At 45.8% G+C, this 6,000-nt stretch overlaps 1 protein-coding gene across 2 annotated transcripts in view; it reads right to left on the minus strand.

Annotated features, from left to right (window-relative positions):
* The window catches only part of LNX1 (ligand of numb-protein X 1), a 117,866-nt gene extending 115,432 nt beyond the window's left edge, over window positions 1–2,434 (minus strand). The window contains exon 1 of one of the 2 annotated variants that reach the window (XM_082238120.1): window positions 2,313–2,434. The gene's annotated coding sequence lies outside the window, so the exon portion shown is untranslated. The remainder of the gene's footprint in view (window positions 1–2,312) is intronic. The other variant, XM_082238123.1, reaches the window with a different exon arrangement.
* Window positions 2,435–6,000: the final 3,566 nt, after the last annotated feature.

A 6,000-nucleotide genomic window follows, 5' to 3' on the forward strand; every position in this document is an offset into this window, starting at 1 on the left:
TGAGGAGTACTTTTCAGCCCCGTGGTGCAGCTGGTGCAGAATTCAGCGGCCATGTTGCTCACGGTTTAAGCATATTGCACTGATCCTGGTCTGACTGCACTGGCTACTGATTAGTTTCCGGGCCCAATTCAAAGTGCTGGTTCTGACCTATAAAGCCTTAAACGGCTCAGGACCACAATTCCTCAAGGACCGCCTCTTTCCATATGAACCTACCCGGACCCTGAGATCATCTTCTGAGGCCCTCCTTCGTGTGCCTCCTCTGTGAGAGATCTAGAGGGTAGCAACACAAGAACGGGCCTTCTCTGTAGTGGCTCCCCATCTGTGGAATGCTCTCCTCAGGGAAGTTCACCTGGCACCATTATTGTACACCTTTAGGCGCCAGGCAAAAAAATTCCTTTTTAACCAGGCCTTTGGCTGATCTAATCAGCATCCTAAAATGAGTGCTCACTGGAAGGACAGATCCTGAAGCTGAGACTCCAATACTTTGGCCACCTCATGAGAAGAGAAGACTCCGTGGAAAAGACCCTGATGTTGGGAAAGATGGAGGGCACAAGGAGAAGGGGACGACAGAGTACGAGATGGTTGGACAGTGTTCTCGAAGCCACAAACATGAGTCTGACCAAACTGCGGGAGGCAGTGAAAGACAGGAGTGCCTGGCATGCTCTAGTCCATGGGGTCACGAAGAGTCGGACACGACTAAATGACTAAACAACAAAAAATGTGGCTCTCTGTGTGTGTGTGTGATTGGATCATTATTTGATTTTATATATTGTGATTTTTTTGTGAACCGCCCTGAGACCTCTGGGTATAGGGAGGTATATAAATTCAATAAATAAAAATGAAATGAAATGCAAACTGCAAAGGCTGCATACAGAGCTGTGCTACTCACACCCTCAGTCTTCCATACAATCCCCAGTGTGGGCTGTGAACTTCTGGAGGAGATATTGCCGGGCACATTAAGAGCTCACCCACACTTCCATTTGCCCCATACAGTGGTACCTCTGGTTACAAACTTAATTTGTTCCGGAAGTCCATTCTTAACCTGAAACTGTTCTTAACCTGAGGTACCACTTTAGCTAATGGGGCCTCCTGCTTCCGCCACACCACTGCCGCAAGATTTCTGTTCTCATCCTGAGGTAAAGTTCTTAACCCGAGGTTAGTGGAGTCTGTAACCCGAAGCATTTGTAACCCAAGCTACCACTGTATTTCATTTCGTTTTTCCTGTTATTCCTAGACATGGGTCTAAGAGTTGTTTCTTGTGTCCCCCTGCTTCTCCCTGGGAAAACCCCCTGTTTGCCACTGCATCAGAACAACAGTAAAAACCAATTTGCTCCAGTTCAGCAATAAACAACGGGTTTTCCTGGGTAAGGCAGTGGGACGAAAGAAAAAACAAACCCATAACTAGAAATCATTGGACAAATATGCTTTTAACCATCTCCCCCTAACAATATAGTTTGCCTGCATGCAAAGTTAACACGCTCATTGCAATATGCAAAACTTGGAGCAACATACAAGATGGGCACTGACTCTTCAACAGGCCTTTAGACTAGGAGACAACCTAGATGTTACATGTAAGTGTAACTTTCCCATCAATGACCTTCTAAAAAGAAAAGGAAAGCATCAATGAGGAGGGACATAAGTTTTTGAGGGGTGGGGGGATGCTTAACCCTTTCCCTGCTGACTCATTTTCTGTTAAAAAATGAGTGAGCTCAGCAGCTTTTCCCCATACAAGGAGAAAAAAATTGCTTTCTGCCATTGTGATGATAGGGGAAACAGTTGGGAAGATGGATTATGAGCAGAAAAACAGAAGGCAAGGAAAGAGTCGAGAATCCTCCAACAACTCCAGGTCAGTCTCCCAAGGGCTGTTTTCAGTTTTGTTTTAAATCCCATCAGGATTTAAATATTGGATATTATCTGGTTGCAGAATCCAAGTTAGGCCTGGGTCTCTGAGATAATGAAGATCAAGGAAAGGTGGAAAGTGTAGCTTTGTAAGGACAGAAACAGTGCTCCCTTCGCGGGGGGGGGGGGACGACGACAACAGACTCCCATTGAAATGAATTGGAGTCCTACCACAAGCAAATTGCCTGTGTAGGACTCCCAATCCTCTAGCAAGGACTAAGGGTTAAAGCCCCCTCCACAAACTAATGCCTCAGTTGAGATCAGGGTGCCCATGCTGGCAATTTATGTAAAAAACAAAACAAAAACCAACCCTGCACTGAAGGGCACAAATAGATATTGTCTAGTTTGACCCCAACTCACTGATACGGAATGCCACAGAAATGATCAAAGCAAGTTGACTGCATAAAGCGTACCTTTTGAAGCTGGTCACATGGACTTGGTCCTCTACATCTGACAGAGCTGCGTGGGGATGGAAGAGCCACTGGCCGCGGGGAGAAGGGCTGTGGCTTCTCAGAGTACAATTCTCCTGCAAAGAAGAGGGAAGAAACAAGGAAACGAGGAGGATGTGAACTCAGAGGTAGGAAATAGAACTTTGCAAGAGCAACAACTCTAAACAAGGCAAAAGGGGAGACCCGACAGCGGCAAGTCAGAGGAAATGTTACGTCCCGTGTGCACTCATCCTGTTGTTTTCTCTGGTCAGCAGGATTTTGCACGTTTCTGTAGTGGCTCCAAAACCAGTTTGAACAGAGCTTAGCTAAAGAACGAGCATGTGCATTACAGCTGACGATGATGCCATCATATGATGTTCAAGTCTCTATGAGAAATTATTGCCCATGCCACCCCAGGAACAGTGCATGCAGCCGGAAGTCCTGCAATTCAAACTGGAGCTTGGGCAGAAGCAAGCTGTGGGGCTGTGAGCAAACCATTATTTCAGTCATCGTTAAAGGTAAAGGTAAAGGGACCCCTGACCATTAGGTCCAGTTGTGGCCGACTCTGGGGTTGCGGCGCTCATCTCGCTTTATTGACCGAGGGAGCCGGCGTACAGCTTCCAGGTCATGTGGCCAGCATGACTAAGCCACTTCTGGCGAACCAGAGCAGCGCACGGAAATGCCGTTTACCTTCCCGCTGGAGCGGTACCTATTTATCTACTTGCACTTTGATGTACTTTTGAACTGCGGCAAGAGCAGGGACCGAGCAACGGGAGCTCACCCCATTGCGGGGATTCGAACCGCCGACCTTCTGATCGGCAAGTCCTAGGCTCTGTGGTTTAACCCACAGTGCCACTGCAGTCATCGTTAGGGAGGATTTAAAAGTGAACCTACCCAACCTGCACTTTCCAGAACCATATGTGAACCAAAACAATGCCATGGCAATTCTCTGAATTTTGCAATGCAGTTCTTCAGCCAAGAGAGACACCCAGAGTCTAAGATTTTCCCTTATTCTGCAGTAATGCATTCTACTTAACTGGAAAGGGGGCTGGTGATTTATGGGGCAATCCTATGTGTTCATACTCTGAAGTCTCATTGAGTTAATAAGAACATAATAAGAGACTGCTGGATCAGGCCAAGGGACCATCTAATCCAGCATCTTGTTCTCATATAGTGACCAACCAGATGCCTAGGGGAACCCCAAAAGCACCCTCTTTGCCTGTGACTCTCAGCAACTGGTATTCAAAGGCATATTGCTTCCAACAGAGGAGGCAAGACATAGTCATTGTGGCTAGTGGCCGCTGATAGCCTTTATCTCCATTAAACTCCAGTGTGGTGTAGTGGTTAAGAGCGGTAGTCACGTAATCTGGGGAACCGGGTTCGCGTCTCCGCTCCTCCACCTGCAGCTGCTGGGTGACCTTGGGCCAGCCACACTTCTCTGAAGTCTCTCAGCCCCACTCACCTCACAGAGTGTTTGTCGTGGGGGAGGAAGGGGAAGGAGAATGTTAGCCGCTTTGAGACTCCTTAAAGGGAGTGAAAGGCGGGATATCAAATCCAAACTCTTCTTCTTCTTCTTCTAATGCCATCCAAGTTGATGGCCATCACTGCCTGTGGTGGGAGCGAGTTGTGTGAAGAAGTAAACTTCCTTCTGTCTGTCTTGAATCTTTTTATTTATTTCATTCATTTATTAAATTTGTATACTGCCCTTCATGCATAGATCCCAGGGTTGTTCACAACATAAAAATAAAATAATAATATCAATTATTATTATTATTATTATTATTATTATTATTATTATTATTATTATTTCAGACCCTGCCCATCAGGCTAGGTTTACCCAGCCACTCTGGGCAGCTCCCAACAGAATATTGAAAAACATGATAAAACACCAAAAATTAAAAACTTCCCTAAACAGGGCTGCCTTCAGATGTCTTCAGATAGTTGTTTATTTCCTTGACATCTGATCGGAGGGCGTTCCACAAGACGGGCACCACCACCAAGAACGCCCTCTGCCTGATTCCCTGTAGCTTCACTTCTTGCCGTGAGGGAACCGCCAGAAGGCCCTCGGAGTGGACCTCAGTGACCGGGCTGAACGATGGAGGTGGAGACGCTCCTTCAGGTATACTGGACCGAGGCCATTTAGGGCTTTAAAAGTAGCACCAACACTTTGAATTGTGCTCAGAAATGTACTGGGAGCCAATGAAGGCCTTTCAGGACCGGTGTTATGTGGTCTTGGCGACCACTCCCAGATAAAAACACAGAATACATAATAAAAAAGAGGGGGGAGGGGAAACCCCACGAACCAATAAACCCTCCCCCCTCCCAACATTCAGCTTCCTGTGAATTCCAGCGTCATGAGAGAGGGAGGAAAACTTTTCTCCGAGCTGAATGAGACTTAACATCCTCGCAAACAGCCTAGGCTTGAAACCTTGCACCAAAAGCAATGCAGAACCTGTGGACAATTGGTGAAAGGAGCAGTGGCTTTTACAAGCAAGCATCTATCTTCTGTAAGAGACATCAAAACAAATGCAAAACACATAGTACAACAATGTATATTCTTCAGCATTTGTTGTTATTTTTCAGATCAGAACTGAGTTTGAAATTCCAGCCCTGTACACTCATTGTATGATGTGGCTGCAGATTAAAGCATTGTGAAAAAGAGTTTGTGTTCTTTTTCCTACTCCACATCTTGCGTGCTGGATAATAAGTTTCAAGTAATTCACCACAGGAAAGCCTCATTGCACCGATGGGAATAAAATCAATTAGCTCAAACGGTTTAAGATGCTGTCATACACGCCAGCATCAAATTCTGTCCCAGACTCCAAGACGACACCATCCAGACCTTCTGAGATACTTGGAATAGGTCAGAATGTGCCTTTGCCTGTTTTCACCATTTCAGGGCATAGGTTCATCTTGTGTTGCCTTTCAACTAGTGCAGTCCCTTAAATTTCAACTTCTTTGCACTTGGTTGAAATCAGGGCATATCTATGATTACCACCAACACCATCAAAGCTGTTCATATGAATCTGATAGCATTAAACTAGATGCCAGGCAAGCCTCTCTGAAGGATGCATTCTGTTAATCACTGAAGTTCTCACCCTGGGCCAGCAGGGGGATACTGTAGATAGTTTTCACTCAGGTCCACATATGCAAATAAGGAATTGAAAGTGACGTTCAGTGATTGGATAGTTACAGAAAGTTATTACTGTTGCTTTGTAGTTGAGCTCTATATAAGCAGGTTGGCTGAACCCTTCAGCCCAGTTCTGTTCGCTGTGTCGTCTGATATGTTCACCCACAATTTAACACATTTCTTGCATGGTGATAAATTGTGGCTTCCCACTGCACCAGGTCTCAGTTGAGATTTCTGGTCTGGATCTGGTAGGTTTGCACTGCCACCTGTGTTTTGTCTCTGTCCTCTCTGTCCATTGATTTTGGAGCAGAGGAAACTAGTGTCTAAAACTAGCACCTGTTTATCATTTTGCTCAAATGGTATCTGATGACTTAGGGAACCAGATGCCAACAGTGTTTGATTCACACTGTATAGCTGGATATGACTACACAAGTTAATGGCCTGGAGAAGGAGGACACAAAAATGCCCAGTGCCTCACAGTGAATGACTTAGAAAACCAGGTCTGTTACTCATGCATTCCTGCTGCAAAGGCCTGAGGTTCAG

This window comes from Podarcis vaucheri (genome assembly GCF_965113315.1).
Source record: "Podarcis vaucheri genome assembly, chromosome: 9".
Classification (NCBI taxonomy): domain Eukaryota; kingdom Metazoa; phylum Chordata; class Lepidosauria; order Squamata; family Lacertidae; genus Podarcis; species Podarcis vaucheri.